The 25,800-nt window shown below is 38.7% G+C and overlaps 1 protein-coding gene and 1 pseudogene across 3 annotated transcripts in view; one reads left to right on the plus strand and one right to left on the minus strand.

Moving 5' to 3' along the window:
- The window catches only part of Scaper (S-phase cyclin A associated protein in the ER), a 365,479-nt gene that overhangs the window by 213,403 nt on the left and 126,276 nt on the right, over positions 1–25,800 (minus strand). The gene's annotated exons all lie outside the window — the stretch shown is intronic.
- On the plus strand, positions 23,829–24,602 carry LOC147002020 (kinesin-like protein KIF23 pseudogene; annotated as a pseudogene).

Here is a 25,800-nt window from a genome sequence, read left to right on the forward strand (position 1 = left end):
ACATTACAGGAAAGAAATTCCCCAATAGCATCTTATGTATGTATGTATGTATGTATGTATGTATGTATGTATGTATTTAGTTTTTTGAGACAGGTTTCTCTGTGTAGCCCTGGCTGTCCTGGAACTTACTCTGTAGACCAGGCTGGCCTCAAACTCAGAAATCCACCTGCCTCTGCCTCCCAAGTGCTGGGATTAAAGGCGTGCGCCACCACCACCCGGCCCCAATAGCATCTTATGATAGGTCCAATTATACAACTTTCAAGTGCATATAAATGACATTTTCATATATAATAGACATCCTTAAGGGTCCTATACCCAATGAAAGACACTATACAAAAAAGAACTAGACACTTTAACTACCAAGGACCTTACCATTTTTAGCCAGGTGTGCAACACCACACCTGTAACAGCAGAACTTGGAAGGCTGAAGTAGGTAGGCTATCATGAATTTGAGGCCACTCTGGGCTATACTGTTAGTATACTGGGATAAGAGTAAGGCCACCAAACAATCGTACTTTTAAAATAGACAATACATTCCATTGATCGATGTATCTGCCTCTGTACCAAACACATGCACTTTTTATCACTATTGCTCTGTAGTATATCTTGGGTTCAGGGATGGTGATTCCCCTAGAAGTTCTTTTATTGTTAAGAATTATTTTTGCTATTCTGGGTTTTTTGCTTTTCCAGATGAATTTGAGAACTGCTTTTTCCATGTCTTTGAAGAATTGTGTTGGGATTTTGATGGCAATTTTCTTGAATCGGTAGATTGCCTTTGGTAGGATGGCCATTTTACTATGTTAATTCTGCCAATCCATGAGCATGGGAGATTTCCCCATTTCTGAGATCTTCTTCAATTTCTTTCTTGGGAGACTTGAAGCTCTTGTCACACAAATCTTTCACTTGTTTGGTTAGAGTCACACCAAGATATTTTATATTTTTTGACTACTGTAAAGGGTGTTCTTTCCCTAATTTCTTTCTCAGACTGTTTATCCTTTAAGAATAGGAAGTCTACTGATTTGTTTGAGTTGCTTTTATATCCAGTCACTTTGGTGAAGTTGTTTATCAACTTTACGAGTTCTCTGGTGAAAATTTTGGGGTCACTTATGTATACTATCATATTATCTGCAAACAGTGATACCTTGACTTCTTCGCTGCCAATATGTATCCACTTGATTTCATTTTGTTGTCTAATTACTCTAGCTACAACCTTGAGCACTATAATAACTAGATGTGGGGAGAGTGAATATCCTTGTCCCTGACACAGAAAGGAAACCACATACTTATGGACAGTTGATCTTTCACAAAGAAGCCAAAAATACACAATGGAAAAAAGAAAGCATCTTCAATAAATTGTGATGGTGTAACTGGCTGTCTGTATGTAGAAAAATGAAAATTGATTCATACTTGTCACCTTGCACAAAGCTCAAGTCTAAGTGGATCAAGGACCTCGACATATAACCAGATACACTGAATCTAGTAGAAGAGAAAGTGGAACAGAGCCTCGAACTCATTGGCACAGGGGGCGGGGAGTTTTCTAAACAGAACTCCAATGGCTCAGGCTCTAAGATCAAGAATTGATAAATGGGACATCATGAAACTGGAAAGCTTCTGTAAGGCAAAGGACATAACCAATAGGACGAATCAGCAACCTACAGATTGGGAAAAAAATCTTCACTAACCCCACATCTGATAGAATGCTAATATAAAAATATGTAAAGAATGCAAGAAGCTAAGCACCAAGAAACAAAGCAACCCAATCCAAAAATGGGTATAGAACTAAACAGAGAATTCACATCAGAGGAATCTCAAATGGCCGAGAAGCACTTAAAGAAATGTTCAAAGCCCTCAGTAATCAGGAAAATGCAAATCAAAATGACCATGAGATTCCATCTTACACTAATCAGAATAGCTAAGATCAAAATATCAGGTGACAGCACATGTTGGTTAGGATCTGGAGAAAGGAATGGAACACTCCTCCGTTGCTGGTAGGATTGCAAACTAGTATAACCACTCTAGAAATCAATTGGGAGATTCCTCAGAAAATTGGAAATAGATCTACCTGGAAACCCAGCTATACATTTTTGGGCATATACCCAAAAGATACCCCACCATGCTACAGGAGCATGTGTTCTACTAAGTTCATAGCAGCCTTATTTGTGATAGGCAGAAGCTGGAAAGAACCCAGATGTCCCACAACAGAAGAATGGATACAGAAAATGTGGTTCATTTACACAATAGATTACCACTCCTGTATTAAGAACAAAGGCATCATGGGTTTTTCTGGCAAATGGATGGAACTGGAAAATATCCTGAGTGAGGTAATTCAGATCCAAAAGAACATGCATGGTATGTATTCACTAGTAAGTCGGTGTTAGCCAAAAAAAAAAAAAAAAAACAAAAAACAAAAAAAAACCCATAATACCCAGGATACAATCCACAGAACTCAAGAAGGTTAACAAGCCAAAGGACCCAAGTGAAGATGCCTCAATTCCACTTGGGAAGGAAGAGAAGTAACCATAGGAGGGGAGAGGGAGGGAAAAACCTGGGTGGGAAAGGAGGGAGGGAGGGTAAGAGGGGAACATGATCAGGTATTACGTGGGGGAACAGGACTGAAACCCTGAGGCCTAGCAGAAAGAATGGAAATAGGCACCCTAAGGAGATAGGAGGTAGAGGGACCCTCTAGAATGTACCAGAGACCTGGGAGGGGAGAGACTCTCAGGACTCAAAGGGAGGGACCTTAGATGAAATGCCCTACAGTGGAGAGAGGAAACTTGTAGAGTCCACCTGCAGTAGAAAGACAGGGCATCAAGTGGAGGGATGGGGTTACCATACTACAGACAAAAACTCTGACCCAGAGCTGTTCCTGTCTGAAAGAACTGCAGGGAAAAAATGGAGAAGAGCCTGAGGAAAAGGACAGGCCAAACTGGGATCCAGCTTAAGAGGAGACCCCAAGACCTAACATTATTACTGATACTATGGTGTGCTTACAAACAAGGGCCTAGCATGACTGCCCTCCCAAAGCCCAATAAACAGCTGTAAGAGTCAGATGCAGATACTTATACCCAACCAATGGACAGAAGCTGCTTACCCATGTGGCTGAATTAGGGAAAAGCTGGAAGAAACTGAAGAGGACAGCAACCCTACAGGAAGACCAGCAGTCAAGACTAACACGGATCCCCGGGATCTCTCAGATACTGAGCCACCAACTAGGCAGCATACACCAGCTGATATGAGGCCCCCAACACATACAACAGAGAACTTGCCCTGTCTGGACTCATCCAGAAAATATGCACCTAATCCTCAAGAGACTTGAGGTCACAGGGAGTGGGGAAGACTGGGGGAGTGGGAACATTGTCTTGGAGCTGGGAGCTGGGGAGGAGATATGAGATATGGAACAGTGAGAGGGTGTACTGGGAGGGTAATAAAGTCTGAACTGTAAAAAAAGATTAAAGAATAAATGAAAAAGATAATACATTTACACATGAATTGATATATAGAATGTATATGACTAACCAATATTGTAAATTCTCAAAATAAAAAATGATATTTTGACTAGTAACGTAATACAAAAACAAATACATGTTAATCATAAAAAAGTTAATAATAATAGAAAACGTCCTATGACACTTAACACCCACAAACAACTATTTTTTAAGAACATATTCTAGAGAAGTTTTATGTGTATGGATTATTATAATGCTTTATGACCTACTTTCAATCAAATATTAAAAATATACATTCTTCCCACTAAATTTTCTACAACCTAAGTGAGTGAATGCAGGCATTGTACTTCACAGCTACATTCAATCTTGTTTGCATTGTTAATCATTTGGGCAGCTTAAAACTTCTGATATAGCCCTTCCAGTAGGTGTCAGCATGAGGTCACCTTGGGCCCAGAGTAGGCAGACACCCCCAAGGTCCCGAGAGGATTCTCCACGAGATCTTAGGACCACCAGTGAGTGGAACACAACTTCTGTTCCATTCCAATCCCACGGGACCAGCATTACAGAAGCAGAAAACCTGGCCTGACCAGGGTCACAAGTCCCTTCTGGTCAGCGCCAGCACTGGGTCACCTTGGGGGCAGAGTCGGAGGACTCTCCCAAGGTCCCGAGAGGGCAGCTTCTGAGGTGTACCCCATTGCAGGCTCCAGACATCCGGGCACCTTCCCTGCCAGAGGATAGGTGTCCTCCCCGCCCGGGAGGGCTTTGCTGGAGCACCTGGGGGAGCCATATTGGTTTCTGGATCCTTTGGAGACTAGTCTGCTCAGGTAAGAGTATGGACTACAGAAGTTAACAGTTTCTGGGACATGCCCTGTTTCAGGCCTTCATCTTCTGCCAGGAGGCAGGTCCCAATGCCAGATATCTGTGCACCTTCACTGCAAGAGGAGAGCTTGCCTGAGAGCTAGTCTCCCAGGTCTGCTGATGGAGGCTAACAGAATCATGGGAGGAATAAGCTCCAACCAGAGACAACTATAACAACTAACTCCAGAGATTACCAGATGGTGAAAGGCAAACGTAAGAATCTTACTAACAGAAACCAAGACCACTCACCATCATCACAACACAGCACTCCCACCTTGCCCAGTCCTGGGCACCCCAACACACCCGAAAACCCAGACCCAGATTTAAAAGCATATCTCATGATGATGGTAGAGGACATCAAGAAGGACTTTAGTAACTCACTTAAAGAAATACAGGAGAACACTGCTAAAGAGTTACACAAGTCCTTAAAGAAAAACAGGAAAAACACAACCAAACAGATAGAAGTCCTTAAAGAAAAACAGGAAAATTCTCGAGGATATGGGCACAGGGGAAAAATTCCTCAATAGAACAGCAATGGTTTGTGCTGTAAGATTGAGAATCAACAAATGGGACCTCATAAAATTGTAAAGCTTCTGTAAGGCAAAAGACACCGTCAATAAGACAAATAGGCCACCAACAGAATGGGATAGGATCTTTACCTATCCTAAATCAGATTGAGGACTAATATCAAATATATATAAAGAACTTAAGAAGGTGGACTCCAGAAAATCAAATAACCCCATTAAAAATGGGGCTCAGAGCTAAACAAAGAATTCTCACCTGAGGAATACCGAATGGCCAAGAAGCACCTGAAAAAATGTTCAGCATCCTTAATCATCAGGGAAATGCAAATCAAAACAACCCTGAGATTCCACCTCACACCAGTCAGAATGGCTAAGATCAAAAATTCAGGTGACAGCAGATGCTAGTGAGGATGTGGAAAAAGGAACACTCCTCCATTGTTGGTGGGATTGTAAGCTTGTACAACCACTCTGGAAATCAGTCTGGCAGTTCCTCAGAAAATTGAACATAGTACTACCGGAGGATCCTGCAATACCTCTCCTGGGCATATATCCAGAAGATGTTCCAACTGGTAAGAAGGATACATGCTCCACTATGTTCATAGCAGCCTTCTTTATAATAGCCAGAAGCTGGAAAGAACCCAGATGTCGCTCAGCAGAGGAATGGATACAGAAAATGTGGTACATTTACACAATGGAGTACTACTCAGCTATTAAAAAGAATGAATTTATGAAATTCCTAGGCAAATGGATGGACCTGGAGGGCATCATCCTGAGTGACGTAACCCAATCACAAAAAACCTCACATGATATGTACTCACTGATAAGTGGATATTAGCCCACAAACTTAGAATACTCAAGATAGATACAATTAGAGAAACACATGAAACTGAAGAAGAATGAAGACCAAAGTGTGGATACTTTGCCCCTTCTTAGAATTGGGAACAAAACACCCATGGAAGGAGTTACAGAGACAAAAGGATGAGCTGAGACAAAAGGATGGACCACCTAGAGACTGCCATATCCGGGTATCCATCCCATAATCAGCCTCCAAACTCTGACACCATTGAATACATTAGCAAGATTTTGCTGAAAGGACCCTGATATAGCTGTCTCTTGTGAGACTATGCCAGGGCCTAGCAAACACAGAAGTGGATGTGCACTGTCAGCTATTGTATGGACCGCAGGGCCACCAATGGAGGAGCTAGAGAAAGTACCCAAGGAGCTGGTGGGATCTGCAACCCTATAGGTGGAACAACAATATGAACTAACTAGTACCCCCCCGGAGCTCATGTCTCTAGCTGCATATGTATCAGAGGATGGCCTAGTTGGCCTTCCGCGGAAAGAGAGGCCCATTGGTCGTGCAAACTTTATATGCCTCAGTACAGAGGAATGCCAGGGCTAAGAAGTGGGAGTGGGTGGGTATGGCAGTTGGGGGGGAGGGTATGGGGGACTTTTAGGATAGCAATGGAAATGTAAATGAAGAAAATACCTAATAAAAATAAATAAATAAATAGATAAAAAACCTTCTGATATAAAAAGTAACAGTGCAACAATTAATTCTGTAGATATGTTTAGCTTTTTGTTAAAAGCAAGACAATCCCCTGCCCTTTCCTTCCTTTCCTTCTCCACACCCTAGATCAACTTTTTTTTTTTTTTAAGATGTACTATTGGGTGACCCAGTGTAATAAACAGCTATTATAAATCAAATAAGGAAGGAAGTATATAGTAAATGATTGCTGATAGGGTTCATGAACTTGAGAGTGTGTAAAAGACTTCAACTCTGAGGATCAGTTCAGTAAAATCACAGTCTACTATGAGAAAGTAGTAGACATTACAATACTTAGCAACATTCTGGGGAGGAAAAAAGCTGACCAAAATTGCAGAATTTTAGATAATCTGAATCACATTATAAAAATATGAGAAAATCAACAACAAAACCCACAAAAACATTTACAACAAAACAAAATAACAAGGAATGCCCATGAGATACAAATAAAAACAGGCGAAAACAACTAACAGGCTTTATAAAACTCACCTAATGAAAAAATAAAACAAAATATTAGATTCCCAAATACCACCAGGACAGAGCCGGTCTCCCAGGAGTACTGATACACCTGTGAGCAGAGGTAAGACCACCACTTCTGCTCAAATTCCTGGCCCCAGTGGGACCCGCTTAGAGTCAATAGGATACAGGAGCCAAACCAGGGACAGGATCTTTCCAGTTTCCATCTGTACCCCAGAGCTGACCCTGGGTCACAGCTCTCCACAACCAAATTCTTCTCAGAGGAAAAAACTTGTCTACCAGGGTGCTTACAGGAGGGACTAGCCACAGTCACAGAGAGCAAGACCACCAGATGGTGAGAGGCAAAGGAAAGAACATAAGCAACAGAAACCAAGGCTACTTGGTACCATCAGAACCCAGTTCTCCCACCTGAGCAAGTCTTGGATACCCCAACACAACAGAAAAGCAAGACTGATTTAAAAATCACATCTCTTGATGATAACAGAAGACTTTAAGAAGGACATAAATAACTCCCTTAAAGAAATATAGCAAAACACAAGTAAACAGCTAGAAGCCCTTAAAGAGGAAACATAAAAACAGCTTAAAGAATTACAGGAAAACACAACCAAATAGGTGAAAGAATTGAACAAAACCTTCCAGGATATAAAAAGTGAAATAGAAACAATGAAGAAATCTCAAAGGGAGACAACACTGGAGATAGAAAACCTAGGAAAGAGATCAAGAAATATAGATGCAAGCATCACCAACAAAATACAAAAGATAGAATAGAGAATCTCAGGTACAGAAGACAGCATAGAAAACATTGACACAACAGTCAAAGAAAACACAAAATACAAAAAGCTCCTAACCTCAAACACCCAGGAAATCCAGGACACAATATGAAGACCAAACCTAAGGAAAATAGGTATAGAAGACAGTGAAGATTCCCAACTTAGAGGGCCAGCAAATATCTTCAACAAAATTATAGAAAAAAACTTCCCTAAACTAAAGAAAAAGATGCCCATAAACACACAAGAAGTCTACAGAACTACAAACAGACTGGACTAGAAAAAAGAAAAGAAATTCTCCTGTCACATAACAGTCAAATCACCAAATGCACAAAACAAAGAAAGAATATTAAAAGCAGTAAGAGAAAACGGTCAAGTAACATATAAAGGCAGACCTATCAGAATTACACCAGACTTCTCACCAGAGACTATGAAAACTAGAAAATTCTGGGCTGATGTCATACAGACCCTAAGAGAACACAAATGCCAGCCTAGACTACTATATACAGCAAAACTCTCAATTATCACAGATGGAGAAACCAAGGCATTCCATGACAAAAGCAAATTTACACACTATTTCTCCACAAATCCAGCACTTCAAAGGATAATAGATGGAAAACTCCAACACAAGGAAGGAAAGTATACCCTAGAAAAAGCAAGAAAGCTTCTTTCAACAAAGCCAAAAGAAGATAGCCACACAAACATAAATCCACCTCTAACAACAAAAATAGCATGAAGCAACAATTGCTATTCCTTAATATCTCTTAACATCAATGGGATCAATAGAATGACATAGACTAAGAGAATGGATAGGTAAATAGGACCCAGCATTTTGCTGCATACAGGAAATGCACCTCAGTGACAAAGACAGACACTACCTCACAGTAAAGGGCTGGAAAACAATTTTCTAAGAAAATAGTCCCAAGAAACAAGCTGAAGTGGCCATTCTAATGTTGAATAAAATCAATTTTCAACCAAAAGTTATCCAAAAAATAAGGAAGGACACTTTACACTCATCATAGGAAAAATCTACCAAGATGAACTCTCAATTCTGAACATCTATGCTCCAAATGCAAGGGCACCACATTCATAAAAGAAACTCTACTAAAGGTCAAATCACACATTGCACCTCACACAACAATAGTGGGAGACTTCAACACCCCACTCTCATCAATTGACAGATCAATCATGGAAACAGAAATTAAATAGAGACACAGTGAAACTAACTGAAGTCATGGACCAAATGGATATAACACATATCTATAGAACATTTCATCCTAAAACAAAAGAATATAACTTCTTCTCAGAACCTCATGGTACCTTCTCCAAAACTGACCATATAATCGGTCACAAAACAGGTCAACAGATACAAAAAGACTGAAATAATTCCATGCATCCAATCAGATAACCACATACTAAAGTTTGTCTTCAATAACAACAAAAACAATAGAAAGCCCACTTACACATGGAAGCTGAACAATGCCCTACTCAATAATAACCTGGTCAAGGAAGTAATAAAGATATTAGACTTTTTAGAATTTAATAAAAATGAAGGCACAACATACTCAAAATTTTGGGACACAATTAAAGCAGTGCTAAGAGGAAAACTCGTAGCTCTGAGTGCCTCCAAAAAGAAGCTGGAGAGAGCATACACTAGTATCTTGACAGCACACCTAAAAGCTCTAGAACAAAAGAAGCATATCTGGCTATGGAAAAAAGAAAAAGAAGATGGAGGTACAAATGACTCCACTATAAGGAAACTCACTGCAGTAAATACATGAGAAAAGAGAAGTAGACATTAATTATATAATTATGGCATACATGTTAAAGCAATGCTACCTATCATCTGATACATTTTTTACAAACTACATTTTTTTTTTTTTTTGAGACAGAGTTTCTCTGTGTAGCCCTGGATGTCCTGGAACTCACTCTGTAGACCAGGCTGGAAATCTGCCTGCCTCTGCCTCCCAAGTGCTGGAATTAAAGACATGCGCCTCCACTGCCCGGCTAACTATCTAAAATTTTAAAATCTTCATTATATAATCTTAAATAAGTTTCAGGGTTCAAATCTGTAACACATAGCATATGTTTAGTTTAAATTTATATACTAATATATGAATAATGAATATAAGTTGATCAAAACATTAATAGCAGGCATTAATTTGCTATTCTACTTTGATAATTTCCTATAATACATATTAGTATATGCATAATGATTAAAATTAATTAAATGAATGCAAAAAATCAAATTCTTCAAAGAACATCAGTTTGTACAAGGCTACAGTTCCTGCAGGAAGAATAAGCATCGCTGAATAAGAATACTCACCTTCTTCTGGAGCTACTCAGAATTCTAATTATTATTGCATGGGCACAAGTGAGATGCAGTCAGAATACAAAGACATGTGCACCAAATATCACCCTAAAGCAGCCCTACATCATCTTCTTATCAAATAGAAGTTTTAAAATGCAAATGTTAGCCTTACAAAAGTCCAGTCTTCAGAAATGATCCCCAACAGCCTTTCATACTGTTGGTTCCAAGTGAGCTCTAATAGAGGTCACTCTTTTCTACTTGTGTCTGTGATGCGCAGCAGAACTATAGAGCTCTGCATCAAATTTGCAACTCAGCACAGTGGCTTCTCATGGTCTCAACCACTTAGTAAACTGAAGAAATCAAAAGATAAATCTTGAATTCCCATCCTAATATTTTAAATGTCAATGTGATAAATGCAAAAACAAATGATAGGCAATTCTATATACATACATAAAGTGTACTTTTTAAGTCACAACTAAATTTTAAATATTGATATAACATGGAGTACAAATAATGTATATAAAACATTAATGCCTATACAGGTATCTTGTCAGAGTTTATATCTTTCTTAATATTTTAGTTACCCTTTCAAGTATATGAGACTACAGTCTCTCTACCATAATTTACTATATTAATTAAATCGCTGATCATAAAGTTTGTGAACCTTCTATTTAGTCAGTTTCCTCCTAATGGCTCTATGCTTCATATTTTACAAAAACTGAGCTATATAGGTAAGAGTCATGATCTGTGGGGAATAATATTGTAAAACAGAATAAGCATAAGAAAAAAAATACAGAAAACTTTTACTGATGCTACTGTGTACTTACAGACAGGAGCCTAGCATGGCTGCTGACTGAGACAGATGCAGATACTTCCAGCCAATCACTGGACTGAGGTCAGGGACACATATGGAAGAGTTAGGGGGAGGACTGAAGGATCTGAAGGGAGTTGCAACCTCATAAGAAGAATAACAGTATCAACATACCTGGACCTTTTAGAGCTCCCAGAGACTAAGCCATCAACCAAGCAGACATGGGCTGGTCCATCCTCCATCCCCACTGGACCCACTATGTATTAGCAGAGGACTATGTCTGGCCTCAGTGGGAGAAGATGTGCTTAATCCTGTAGAAACTTGATGCCCCAGGGAAGGGAGATGCTAAGGGATTTCGTGGGAGTGCGTAGGTGGGTGAGTGGGGAGAAGCAAAGGGAAGGGTGAATGGGGTGAAGACCTGGAAGGAGGGGAGACCAGAAATGGGGGGCAACATTTGTAATGTAACTAAATAATTAATTAAACACAAGAAAATAATAAAAATACTTGAAGAAATAAAAATGTTTAAGATTTCCATTATATTTACGGTTTATAAATTTGTCAAACAGTAAATTTGAGAAAGCTTGAAATGCACTATCCTCTGTCAAAATGGAGCTCTTAGTGACAACATCCCTTTGAAAAATGAAATTAAATATATATGGCACAGACAAGCTTAAACTAGAGAGGGCATTTTAATTATACAAAAGGCACAACTCTGTTAAGGTTCCTGACTTGAGATGTACACCACACTAGAGATTTTATTAATTACAATCCATGTATTATATTGTTTGAAGTGACAGAGGAGAAAAATGAAGCTAATGAAATACAGTGAAACAGACACCAAGTAAAAGGGAAAAAGCCATCCCCTGATAAGGATTCTAGTCTACCATCTGTCCCCTTGCCACTCAGTGACATTACAAATTCTCCATCAGTTTTCTAGTAGGTGAAATTGATGAATGAGGTAAGGGCTTTCTGTGCAGATTATGGTGTTCCTTCTGATCTAATCTGAGGCTTAACAGATGACTCAAATAAGCCTCAGAGTTCAACAACCTCATTACCAGATCATGCTTTGGAGACTGAGGAAGGTCTGAAGTCCTGCAGCATGAAATAGTTTAATTGTAATGGTAAATAAACAAAAGGGATTTTCCTAGGATGCTCATATCTAGCAACTTGGAATATTGTTACCACCATCCTTAGAAATCATTTCAATAACAGAGTAACAATGATAGCACATATCAAAAAAATAATCACACTCTGGACTCAAAGGCAAAGGGAAGATAATGATCAGAGCTGGTACTGCTCCATCTTAGTGGTACCTAGTCATAATGACAAGGCTGTGGGGGAAGCCAGCAGCTTCACACCAGCAGCAGAAATCAAACAAACACTCTCCTTTCAATAAGGTACATGCAAAAATAGGATACAAATATAAAAAGAAAATTAAGGAATGGTTTTATCAAGAGAAGGCAAGGGAGATTTTTCACAGCAAAAAAAAAATATGATCAAGGATAAACTGTCAATTTTGTACTTAATAAAGAAGTCAATCAAGAAGGCATAACAATTTTATATAAATGTATAACCAAAAATTGATACTACTAAGATGAAAATAGATTAAACTGTCAAAGAAACTGATAGGCCTACTATTAAAACCAGAAACCTCAAATCTCTCTACAGAAATTGGTAAAACTAAGAGATAGAAAGCCAGAAGATGTGCAGATGAGGGTGAGCTGAGCTGATCAGTGTGCTCACTGTCTTCATCAAGATGATGGGCTCAAAACTGTGTGCATGGGCCAGGAAATCAAATTACAGAGTGAAAGCACAATAAAACATATGACAGCATTCAATGAGCTCTTTAAAGAGAAAAAAAATAAAAAACATTCTTCTATTTGTTAAACTGAAAAATATTATCTGCCAATTCTGTATAAGGTGCACATTGTTATAAAATGAAGCATTGTAGAATACAATACTACAAAATATTGAATATGAGAACAAAACATGAAAAGAAGCTATTTGAAGGATTTATCTAAAAATCACATAAAGAAAAATAAAAAATATTAGGATGAAGGGTGGGCTATATCTACAAATCACAAAGGAAAGTAAACGATACAAAAGTATTCAGCACCTATAAGAAATTAAATTTTTTAAATTTTTTTTCATTTTTTTTATTAGGTATTTTCCTCATTTACATTTCCAATGCTATACCAATAGCCTTTTGTAGAAGGATTTGATTGTGTTTTGGATTTCTTCAGGATCTGTTGTTATGTCTCCCTTTTCATTTCTGATTTTGTTAATTAGAATGCTTTCCCTGTGCCCTATAGTGAGTCTGGCTAAGGGTTTGTCTATCTTGTTGATTTTCTCAAAGAACCAGCAACTCCTTTGGTTGATTCTTTGAATAGTTCTTCTTGTTTCCACTTGGTTGATTTCGCCCCTGAGTTTGATTATTTCCTGCCGTCTACTCCTCTTGGGTGAATTTGCTTCCTTTTGTTCTAGAGCTTTTAGGTGGGTTGTCAAGCTGCTAATGTGTGCTCTCTCTAGTTTCTTTTTGGAGGAACTCAGAGCTATGAGTTTTCCTCTTAGAAATGCTTTCATTGCGTCCCATAAGTTTGGGTATGTTGTGGCTTCATTTTCATTGAACTCTAAAAAGTCCTTGATTTCTTTCTTTATTCCTTCCTTGACCAAGGTATCATTGAGAAGAGTGTTATTCAGTTTCCACGTGAATGTTGGCTTTCTATTATTTATTTTGTTATTGATGATCAGCCTTAGTCCATGGTGATCTGATAGGATGCATGGGACAATTTCATTGTTTTTGTATCTGTTGAGTCCTGTTTTGTGCCCAATTACGTGGTCAATTTTGGAGAAGGTACCATGAGGTGCTGAGAAGAAGGTGTATCCTTTTGTTTTAGGGTAAAATGTTCTGTAGATATCTGCCAGATCCATTTGATCCATAACTTCTGTTAGTTTCACTGTGTCCCTGTTTAGTTTCTGTTTCCATGATCTGTCCATTGGTGAAAGTGGTGTGTTGAAGTCTCCCCCTATTATTATGTGAGGTGCAATGTGTGCTTTGAACTTTACTAAAGTTTCTTTAATCAATGTGGCTGCCCTTGTATTTGGAGCATAGATATTCAGAATTGAGAGTTCCTCTTGGAGGATTTTACCTTTGATGAGTATGAAGTGCCCCTCCTTCTCTTTTTTGATGACTTTGGGTTGGAAGTCAATCTTATCAGATATTAGAATGGCTACTCCAGCTTGTTTCTTCATACCATTTGCTTGGAAAATTGTTTTCCAGCCTTTCATTCTGAGGTAGTGTCTATCTTTTTCTCTGAGATGAGTTTCCTGTAAGCAGCAAAATGTTGGGTCTTGTTTGTGTAGCCAGTCTGTTAGTCTATGTCTTTTTACTGGGGAGTTGAGTCCATTGATATTAAGAGATATTAAGGAAAAGTAATTGTTGCTTCCTTTTATTTTTGTTGTTAGAGTTGGCATTCTGTTTTTGTGGCTGTCTTGTTTTAGGTTTGTTGAGGGATTACCTTCTTGTTTTTTCTAGGGCGTGGTTTCAGTCCTTGTATTGTTTTTTTTCTGTTGTTATCCTTTGAAGGGCTGGATTCGTGGATAGATAATGTGTGAATTTGATTTTTTCGTGGAATACTTTGGTTTCTCCAGCTATGGTAATTGATAGTTTGGCTGGGTATAGTAGCCTGGGCTGGAAGTTGTGTTCTCTTAGTGTCTGTATAACATCTGTATAGGCTCTTATGGCTTTCATAGTCTCTGATGAAAAATCTGGTGTAATTCCGATAGGCTTGCCTTTATATGTTACTTGACCTTTTTCCCTTACTGCTTTTAGTATTCTATCTTTATTTAGTGCATTTGTTGTTCTGATTATTTTGTGTTGGGAGGAATTTCTTTTCTGGTCCAGTCTATTTGGAGTTCTGTAGACTTCTTGAATGTTCATGGACATCTCTTTCTTTAGATTTGGGAAGTTTTCTTCTATAATTTTGTTGAAGATAATTGCTGGTCCTTTGAGTTGAAAATCTTCATTCTCATCCACTCCTATTATCCGTAGGTTTGGTCTTCTCATTGTGTCCTGGATTTCCTGGATGTTTTGAGTTAGGATCTTTTTGCATTTTGCATTTTCTTTGATTGTTGTGCCCAAGTTCTCTATAGAATCTTCTGCACCTGAGATTCTCTCTTCCATCTCTTGTATCCTGTTGCTGATGCTGGCATCTATGGTTCCAGATTTCTTTCCTAGGGTTTCTATCTCCAGCGTTGCCTCACTTTGGGTTTTCTTTATTGTGTATACTTCCCTTTTTAGTTCTAGTATGGTTTTGTTCATTTCCATCACCTGTTTGGATGTGTTTTCCTGTTTTTCTTTAAGGACTTCTACCTGTTTAGTTGTGTTTTCCTCTTTTTCTTTAAGGACTTGTAACTCTTTAGCAGTGTTCTCCTGTATTTCTTTAAGTGAGTTATTAAAGTCCTTGATGTCCTCTACCATCATCATGAGATATGCTTTTAAATCCGGGTCTAGCTTTTCAAGTGTTTTGGGGTGCCCTGGACTGGACGAAGTGGGAGTGCTGGGTTCTGATGATGGTGAGTAGTGTTGGTTTCTGTTAGTAAGATTCTTACGTTTACCTTTTGCCATCTGGTAATCTCTGGAGTTAGTTGTTATAGTTGTCTCTGTTTAGAGATTGTTCTTCTGGTGATTCTGTTACTATCTATCAGCAGACCTGGGAGACAGGGTCTCTCCTCTGAGTTTCAGTGGTCAGAGCGCTCTCTGCTGGCAAGTTCTCCTCTTACAGGGAAGGTGCACAGATATCTGGGGTTTGGACCTCCTCCTGGCCGAAGATGAAGGCCCAAAACAGGACCTTTCCCAGAAGTTGTGTTGCTTTGGCAGGTCACAGAAGCTGTCAGCTTCTGTGGTGCACACTCTCACCTGTGCAGACTAAGTTCCTAATTTTGGTGGAGTCCCAGAACGAAGATGGTGCTCGCCACTCCTGAGGCAAAGGGCTCCCGAGCAGGGCGGACAGCTGTCCTCTGGCCAGGAGGTTGGCCAGATGTCTGGGGCCCGAAAAGGGCGCTGCCTCAGAGGCTCTGTGGCTCCCGCCTGTCCCAGAAGCTGTCAGCTTCTGTGGTGCACACTCTCACCTGTGCAGACTAAGTTCCTAAGTTCGGCGGAGTCCCGGAACCAAGATGGCGCCTGCTGCTCCTGAGCAAAGGGCTCCCGGTTCCGGTGGACACCTGTCCTCTGGCAGGGAGGGTGGCCAGATGTCTCAAGAAATTAAATTTAAAGGTATAAAATAATTTCTTGTTACTAGCACAAGAAAATCAAGGACAAAGAAAATGTTTTCATAGTTTTGTTCACTAAACATGTTTGAAAATGAACCTTTCCAGAAAGAGAAGTCAAAAATAAATTTTACAGGCAAGTTCTTTAAAATATTAAAAGCAAAGGGCCTAAGATTATAGCTCAAATGTAGAGGCCACATAAGCTTCTGGGTGGAGTTAGTAGACTGTCCCCTAGTTTTATTTTCCAACAAAAACATTCCTTATATTGACTACATCTTCATAACACTAAAAGAAAACCTATGTCCTATCTTATTCTATGCATATAATTCTGATATCAGAACTAAGTAATAAAGATGAAATAGATTATAAAACTATCAGCTACAGATTTAGATATAGAAATAGTGAAATAAATTTTGGCAGGGCTTGAGAAAATAACATGCCACCAACATTTGAAAGTTTTACCAGTGTGATAAAAATAACTCAGAACCAAAAGGACATGCACGGTATGTACTCACTAATAAGTGGATATTAGCCAAAAAATAAAAATACAGAGTACCCAAGATATGGTCCACAAAAAAGGTTAACAAGCTTAAGAGCTCAAATGAGGCAGCCTAAGTTCCACTTAGGAGGGAGAAGAAAGCAAACACAAGGGGGGAGGGAGGGAGGAACATGGGAAGGAAAGGGGAAAGGGGAAAAGGGGTTGGGGAGAGGGGAAGGTGATCTGGTATTGGGAGGGGGGAAAAGACTGAAGCCCTGAAGGCCAGCAGAAAGAATAGTAGCAGGCAACCTTGGGAGGTAGGAGGTTGGGGGGCACTCCAGAAAGTACCATAGACTTGGGAGGTGAGAGACTGTCAGAACTCAAAGGACTCTAGATGAAATGCCCTACAGTGGGGCAAGAGAACTTCTAGAGCCCACCTCCAGCAGAAAGACAGAACATTAAATGAGGAATAAATAGGTTTGCTATCTCATAGTCAAAACTCTGACCCATAATTGTTCCTGTCTGAAAGTACTGCAGGGCTGGGAATGGAAAGGAACATGAAGAAAAAAAGGTCCAGCGACAGGCCCAAAGTAGGATCCAGCTCAAGGGGGAGGTTACAAGGCCTGACACTATTACTGAAGCTATGGAACACTCACAAAAAGGTACCTATCATGACTGCCCTCCAAAAGACTCAACAAGCAGCTGAAAGAGTCAGATGCAGATATTTGCACCCAACTAATGGACAGAAGCTGCTGACCCCTGTGGTTGAATTAGGGAAAAGTTGGAAGAAGCTGAGGAGAAGAGCAACCCTGTAGAAGGACCAGCAGTCTCAATTAACCTGGACCCTCAAGATCTCTCAGACACTGGATTACCAACCAGGCAGCATACACCAGCTGATAGGAGGCTCTCAATACATATACTGCAGAATACTGCTGGGTCTGGGTTCAGTCAGAGAAGATGCACCTAACCCTCAAGAGTTTGGAGGCCCCAGGGAGTTTAGAGGTCTGGTGGTGGTGGTGGTGGTGGTGGTGGTGGAGTGGACATCCTGGTGGAGATAGGGAGGTTGGGAGGAAGTATGGGATATGGAGCAGTTGGATGGAGGACCAGGAGGGGAATAAAATCTGAAGTGTTAAAAAAAAGAAAAAAATAATAAAAAAAACATAATAAGTATAATCACCACATTAAAATACTAAAATGAGTAAGATAGCTGATAAATTAGAAAAAGAAAATTCTCACACCAAAACAACATTTAAAATCTAGATAAAACACTTAATATATGAAAACATTAGAATCAGACACTTTCAAATCAGAAATAATATTATGTATGTTAAACACTAGTACTGTAAAGATGAAGCAGTACAAACAAACTTAAGTAAATTCATTATAAACAAAGAGAAAAAGAAAATAAAAATAAACTCCAAGAAAGGAGTACAAAGGAAATAATAAAACCATGAATAAACATTATTAAATACAGGATATGGAGAAATGACCCAGTGGTTACAAGTCCTGTCTTAGAGGACCTGGGTTTTATTCTCAGTACCCACATGGTTGCTAAAAATTATCCATAATTCCATTTTCAGGGTATTAGGAGACTTCTTCTGATCTCTCTGGGTACCAGGCATATATGTAGTACATGTATGTAATGCACATACATACATGTATGCAAAATACTCAACACACAAAAATACATATTTTTTATTTAAAAAAATTAAAACTAGGAGCCAAATACTGATGTCATATCATTCAGAAGCCTGAGAAAGATATGAATTTAAGACCAGTCTGGGCAATGTAGTGGTACTCTGTTTCAAAAAAATAAATAAAATTAAATATTGGATGGATGGCTGAATGGTTGGATGGATGGATGGATGGATGGATGGGTAGATGGATGGATGAATAGGTAGGTAGGTAGGTAGGTAGGCAGGTAGGTAGATAGATAGACAGACGGACTTACTTTGATCAAAGATTCACTTTGAGATAAAAATATCCCCAAGAATTTGAAGCAGGAATATCAGAAAATTAAAATGTGCTAACGGCATCTGACTTTCTGACACTGCAGATATGCCTTTCTCTGCTGAAAGCATAACTAAAATTCATTTACTCTGATGGCTTACAGGACTATTGCAGAATTAGCTTTCCATATATTTATTAGCTTAAATGCATTATGGGGTGTGTCTAGGAGTCACAAAAGAAAAGTTTTACCAAAATTAGTTTGCTTTCTCAACTGCATTTGTTACCTACTTAAATTTAACTTTATGGGCACAAGGAATGCTGTCACTTGTAAAGCAAGTGCAAGGATCCATGGCCTTTCCCTCAACACACATAAACAGTAGTGCAATGCTGCCTACTGTGCTGAAGAGGGACTCATTGGCCACTCAGTCTGCCTGTGTTCCTGGCCAGTGAAAAATTCTGTCATTGCCCCCACAGAGGGGGAAAATGCCTGAAGAAAGACATGGAAGGCTGTCTTCTGTCTTTTGCAAGCACACATGAGGATACTCAACAAATGTGCACACACAAGCAGACAAATATAGGCAAACACACAAATATTACCTTAAAATAAACCAACTGTTTAAAAGAGAAGACATATAAAAGTCTCTGTAAGCTTAGGGATCTTTTGATTTCTAAACCTGAATCTTTATTAATATCTCCAAAACTAAATTTCACACGCGTGCGCGCGCGCACACACACACACACATACACAATGACTGTTTCACTTCTTGTATGTATGTGTACCACGTGTGTGCCTTATGCCTCCAGAGATGAGAAGAGGGCATCAGAGTCCCTATGACTAGACTTACAGTTGGCTGTGAGACAACATGTGAATCCTAGGAATCAAACCCAGGTTCTCTGCAAGAGGAACAAGTGCTCTTAATAGCTGATCCATCTCCAGCTCCTCAAACTAAACTTTTATAAAAATAAAAAAATAAACACAAAAAATGACTAATTACTACTATTAATAATAAAAGTAAAGGCTAAAGAGATGGGGGTACATGTGCTTTTCCAAGCCTAAAATATGAGTACAGTCCCCAAAACCTGTGTGCTGAAAGGAAAGAACTAACTCCCACAACTTGTCCACTGATCTTGACACATGTGTACAAACACACACACACACACATTAATTGAAATGATTTCTCAAATCAACTTCAATTCATTATCCCAATTGAAGCACAAAATGGGGAAAATGTGAAGAATTGAATGACTGATGAACCTAGAATCTGACATAAAGTGTAGTTAATCAGTTGCTTCAATGTCAACAGCATTGCGGATGAACTGCAATGCTTCCCATGTTGTGATCTTTATTAATCAGATTGGGAATGCTAACATTTGCAAGAACATTTTATGTCTTACTATATGAAGAAGCATGCTGGTCTAAGTCTTAGGTATACATTCAAAATGGCATTATACTTTCTTTTTTACAACTTTTTATTGATTATTTTGTGGGTTTCACACTATTCATCCAATCCCATTCATCTTCTTGACCCATCATATCTTCCCTCTGCCCTTGCAACTTTCCCTACAAAAATTTAAAAACAAAAATAATAAAACATGATATAGCTGTCTCTTTTGAGACTACGCCGGGGCCTAGCAAACATATAAGTGGATGCTCACAGTCAGCTATTGGATGGATCACAGGGCCCCCAATGGAGGAGCTGGAGAAAGTATCCAAGGAGCTAAAGGGATCTGCAACTCTATAGGTGGAACAACATTATGAACTAACCAGTACCCCGGAGCTCTTGACTCTAGCTGCATATGTATCAAAAGATGGCCTAGTTGGCCATCACTGGAAAGAGAGGCCCATTGGACTTGCAAACTTTATATGCCCCAGTACACGGGAACGCCAGAGCCAAAAAGTGGGAGTGGGGGGGTAGGGGAGTGGGGGGGGGGAGGGTATGGGCGACTTTTGGGATAGCATTGGAAATGTAAATGAGGAAAATACCTAGCTAAAAAAACCCACTAAAACAAAACAGAAAAGACATCTTATGGGAGCTACAGTGTGTCACAGTGTGACATTTTGTCCATATATCCTTACATGCAAATGTTCACTGCAATGAATCATTGGTCTGGTTTGAGGTCTCTGGCTTCTGTTGGAACTATTAATACTGGATCCTCACTGGGACTCCTCTTGGATGTCCTGTTGTTGCCCTGTGTCATGGAGATCCTGCAGCTTTGGATCTGTAGGACAGACACTTTCATGTGCTCCAATAGACTGCAGATGTTGGCATGAGCTAATTCAAATCCTGGATCTGGGCCAGGGTGGTAGCTGAGTTGATTGGCCTGCCAGATCTATTGGACCCATACTGCCAGGACGAGTTCTCCAGTACTGCCAAGGCTAGCTCATTCAATGGTGCTGTAGTCAAGAGGCAGGGTCAGCTCTGCTACTCTCTATACAGCTCTTGGACATCTGCATGGATTTTAGCAGTAATATGAGCCATGGAAACCAACACAGACCCCTGCTGCTGCACAGCTCTTGGCAGCTCCATGGGTTGGGACTTCACCATGGCCTCAGGTAGCATGGAGCTGCTCAGGTGGCAGGACAGGCATTACAGTTTCAAAATTACATTATTACTTTCTTTTCCAACCAAGATGTGTGAGAATATTATATTGTTTTTCCTGAAATTCCATAGGTTACCCATATGTTTGGACATTTACAATTAGGTATTGTATTAAGTTTAGTATAATAATTTAGTAAGGTTAGTACCATGGTAGCTACCTACTGTTCTCATAATACTACTTAAATGAGTCAAAATATTTCAAACTGTTATATGATAGTGGTTACACAAAAAGTCTTCTTCATTAAATATAAAATTATTTCACACACACACACACAGACACAGACACACAGCAGTAGTTTTTAAACTGTAGGTTGCGACCCCTTGGGAGGTCAAATGACTCCACCTAAGACTACCCTGCATATCATATTTACAATTCAGAAGAGTGGCAAAATTATAGTTATGAAGTAGTATGGAGTATGATTTTATGGCTGGGGTCACTACAACATAAGATGTTAAAGGGCCATTACATTAGAAAGTCTGAGAAAAACTAACTTAGAGTTTGTTCATTTGCTTTGCTTTTTTGTTGATGGTTCCACAATGCTCTTCTTAACAGTCAGGAAAGAAGAGAATAAAGACTTTTGTTCCTACAAAGGAGAGGTAAGGGAGGGAGGGAGTGGTTTGGGAGCTTTCTGTTTCCCAGATGAATCAGGACGCTGTACTGCTACCACACCAGTGCTAGACACAATCTCACCAAAGAGCTCAGCTTATATAGCAGAAGATGTAGTGACTTTTTATGTTTTTGCTGATATGAAATTTCCTTTTTCCCCATCCATCACTTAATTAGCATAATTTCTAGGGATGAAATTATAAATTTAGCATATGAAAAATTGTCTTTGATTACAAATATCCAATGAATGTTGGTGAATTTAAGATTCTTCATGAAGACCCTGCGAATAGTTTTCAGGAAACAAATAAAACTGTTATTTTCCTTCATATGTGAGAATGCAGCATTAAAAGCAGAACTTGTCTAATTCGCATTTGGAATACAGAGGAATGTCACAAACAGTTTCATGGTGAGAAAGACAACCACCCACAACTTTTAAAAACTTCATTCTCCTTACCAATCCCGGCAAGAAAATGCATCTTATACCAAAAATACTATGTCTTTCATTAGATAGTGCAAGAGAGAACAGTAAAGAAATCAAGCATTAAAAATCTCTAGCAATACATGTAAAAATTTTCACTTTAGAATATTCATAAATAGCACTCACTTTTTGATCTTTAAAAAATAACTACTTTTGTGAGAAGCCTTTTAAAATTCTAGAATGTTTCTTAGACAAAAAGTCAAAATAATAAGCTTTCTTACTCAACAGCTACCTATTTTGTTTAACAGGCTTAAAATAAAATGTGTCAAAGATCAAGAGTAAGTTATCCGAGATGTCAGGTGCACTGGGTCAAAGGTGCAATTTTATTAGGTCAGAAGTGATATAAATAAAATCTTTTATGACAAAGAAGAAAGGTAATAGGCATGGTGTATATAATGTAAAGACATCACAGGCGACAAGTAATAAGTGTAAGTAGAACACTGTATTTACTATAGGTACCTTCGCTGATTAAAAATGAAACTTCTATATGCTATATTACCAACATTGTTTTTCAGGAGGAAGTTACTTTCACTAAGAACAGTTACATGGATTAAGTAAGAAATTGAAATTATTTGAAACTAACAAAATATACAAAACAAATACATCAATCAAATCTCAATCTACAATGACTAAGAGATTGCTACAATAAATAACAATGTGTAAGTAAAAAATGTACACATTGCTCCACATTGTTTTAGCAGTCTACTATTCATTCCCTTTCATCTCTTCTCATTGAAATGAAGATATGAAATTTATATGAGTTTATGTAATAGCATAATGAAGAATATTTTTCCATATCAGTGGGTAACAGCAAGTACTTTCACCAAGCTGACCTACAATCTCAGAAAATTTTTTACTTCTAATTTCAATTTACTTCAAAATAAATAATATATTTAGTTTCATTAAGGAAATTTACAACAAATCTTTTTAAAAAACAAATGAATGCATCTTTTTTTGTAATGAGAAGTAGTACCCCATAATTTAGGTCAGTAATGCTCATTTAAAACAAGTTCTATCTATAAAAACGTATACAGTTAAATAGTTTTTTTTGTTTTTATTTGTTTCTTGGTTTTTGTTTGTTTGTTATCTGACACAAAGTTTCAGCACCAGCTGGCCTATACTTCTGGATCTTCCTGCCTTTGCCTTTGCTTATGAGTATTAATAAAAATGTAATAAAACAATTACTACAGTTACACAGAAAAAATAGGGGCCAGACTCAGTAGCTCTGGTTTAGGAAAGACATAGTGTTGCAGACCCCTTTAGTTCCTTGGGTACTTTTTCTAGCTTTGGGGATAGCATTTGAAATGTAAATGAAGAAAATATCTAATAAAAATATTAACAATTGAAAAAAAGGAAAGACATAGCACAGAACATACCATGCAGCATCATCTATATGAAGTTCCAAAATAGGCAGGACTAATTGATGATATCAATACACTAGTCAGAGTATAGGAACACTTCTGTGAACGGGCAAAAAGAATCCTCTGGCTGAAGGAAATTATATCTTGTTCTAGATAGTGTAATACCAGGTGTACATATATAAACATCACTTAAGTGCTTGAAATTGGTGTACTTGACTAATGTATTACATACACAAAAAAACTAACATGGGCAACATCACCACTCGGACTGTCTGAGTCACTCAGTCCCCTATCAGCATTGCTTGGGTCAGAGTCCATGAGTCTGAAGATCATTGAGCCTGTGGCCATGAAGCCAGCAAAATCTAAGATGGATAGAGAATCTATAATTTTAAAATAGGTCCAGAAAAAACCTTAAAGATCCAACTGGAGTATAATGTAAGGTGTACCAAATATGCTTTCCTGATCAAGAATGTTGTGTAGATGTACTCAATATTACAAATGTACAGCTCTGTACTGCTAAGGGCTACAATCTCAGGAGAAATGGAGACTAGCAGACCTTGTATTCATTTAGGCAACTCACACCATTCAGAAGGCACCTTTGATGCTGCTGTTAATCTCTTGGTAGATGGCCTCATTTGTGACAAGAACAGTCTTTTGTTTCTATAAGGTAAGGCTGGAAGTGGAAAAGCTCATACAATGGCAAGTTCTCCAGGGAATGAAGGAATGCTTCTTAATTGTTTGGACTTAAATTTAAACAGCACATGGTCATTTCAAGCAAAATGTTACATTTTAAATCTAACGATAGGAAAAGTATACACATAAAATGCAAAAACGATACCTTGGAACATCTGAGAACAGAAGCCCTACCCATTCCAAAGATTCCCTCTAACAAGAGACAAGTAGATCCAGAGTTTGAAGATTATGGTAAATATACAAGAATTATACAAAGCATAGGTTAACAAAGACAGTATCTATGGTATATTTGTCTCTTACATTGGAATCTATAATTACGTATGCTCAATTGAAGTGGTTTGATCCCATAAATCCCAAATGGCTGCAGTACAACTATAAGAACACAGAGTCCATACTCTCACAATCTATATGTTCCAAGAAGAACTAATATATATATATATATACATATATATATATACACTATATATATATATAGTAGTATATACATACAATATATAGTAATATATATAACTATATATAGTATTATGTGGCCTCCCTTCCCCCCAGCCTGGAACCTGCCTGCTCAAGGGTGGAGCTACCGGCTCATTCGTCCTGCCACGCCCACTGCTGGAACCTGCCTCTGCTGCCTGGAGTCACTGCTACTGGACCCTGAGTTACTTGGCGGGAAATTGGGTTCCCTCCCCCTTCCTTTATAACTTTATGGCAATAGTACATCAGAGACTGTATATTCAGACTTAGTAAAATTAGTCATTTAATAAAGTCATAATGATTTTTCACTCTTCTTCAGTGTGACCAGCCATTCTAACTCAATCTTAGACTGGTCTAATATTCAGTTCAATTATTAGAGATTCCTATATTCTAAATTACCTAGCAAAGTTAATTCAGAGCATTTCCCCCAAGGTCACCAAAGGCTCATCTTGCCTTTACCTTATTTGTCCTAAACTTTTTGCAAACTGACATTAAAGGTCAGTCTGCAGCGGAACGCCACTGGCACCCAGTTACTTCTAATTCTTATGCATTGGTAAAATGGAAGGACGCCCTGACTAATAAATGGAAGGGTCCAGATCCAGTTCTAATCTGGGGAAGAGGCTCGGTTTGTGTTTTTTCACGAGATGAAGATGAAGCACGGTGGCTACCAGAGAGATTAATTCGTCAGGTAAACACAGATTCTGTCTCTCCTCGTAAGTATCATTCTAAAGACTAAAATTCCTCTTGAGCTGGGAGTGGAAGCTCTCAAAAAACACTGTTTCCTCTGAGCCAATTCCCCTACAAGAGGCCAGAGATTAACTTTAGCTTTACAATTTGCATCTAAATAAAGTACCTTGACTTCTCCAAACAGAAAATTTACATTGCTACACTCTCATTGTTTAGAATTCTTCCTTCTCTCAAGCAGGTCAATCTACATTCTCCGGTTCTCCGCCCCGCCCCTACGAGCAAACAGGTGGTTCTGCTAATCTCCCTTCCAGGGACATCCCAGCATGTGGCTTTTCAGTCTAAGATAAGATTTAGATTTACCAGGAGAGCTAGGGAAGTAGAAATTTCATATATATTTACAAAGATTAGTTCTTATTTTGATAGATATAGGCTTAGTCCCTTAGCTGGCCTCTGGCTTTTCACCCTTGCTG

The sequence above is a fragment of the Mus caroli genome, unplaced genomic scaffold (genome assembly GCF_978045245.1).
Source record: "Mus caroli unplaced genomic scaffold, Mus_caroli_1 scaffold_11, whole genome shotgun sequence".
NCBI classification, from domain to species: Eukaryota; Metazoa; Chordata; class Mammalia; order Rodentia; family Muridae; genus Mus; species Mus caroli.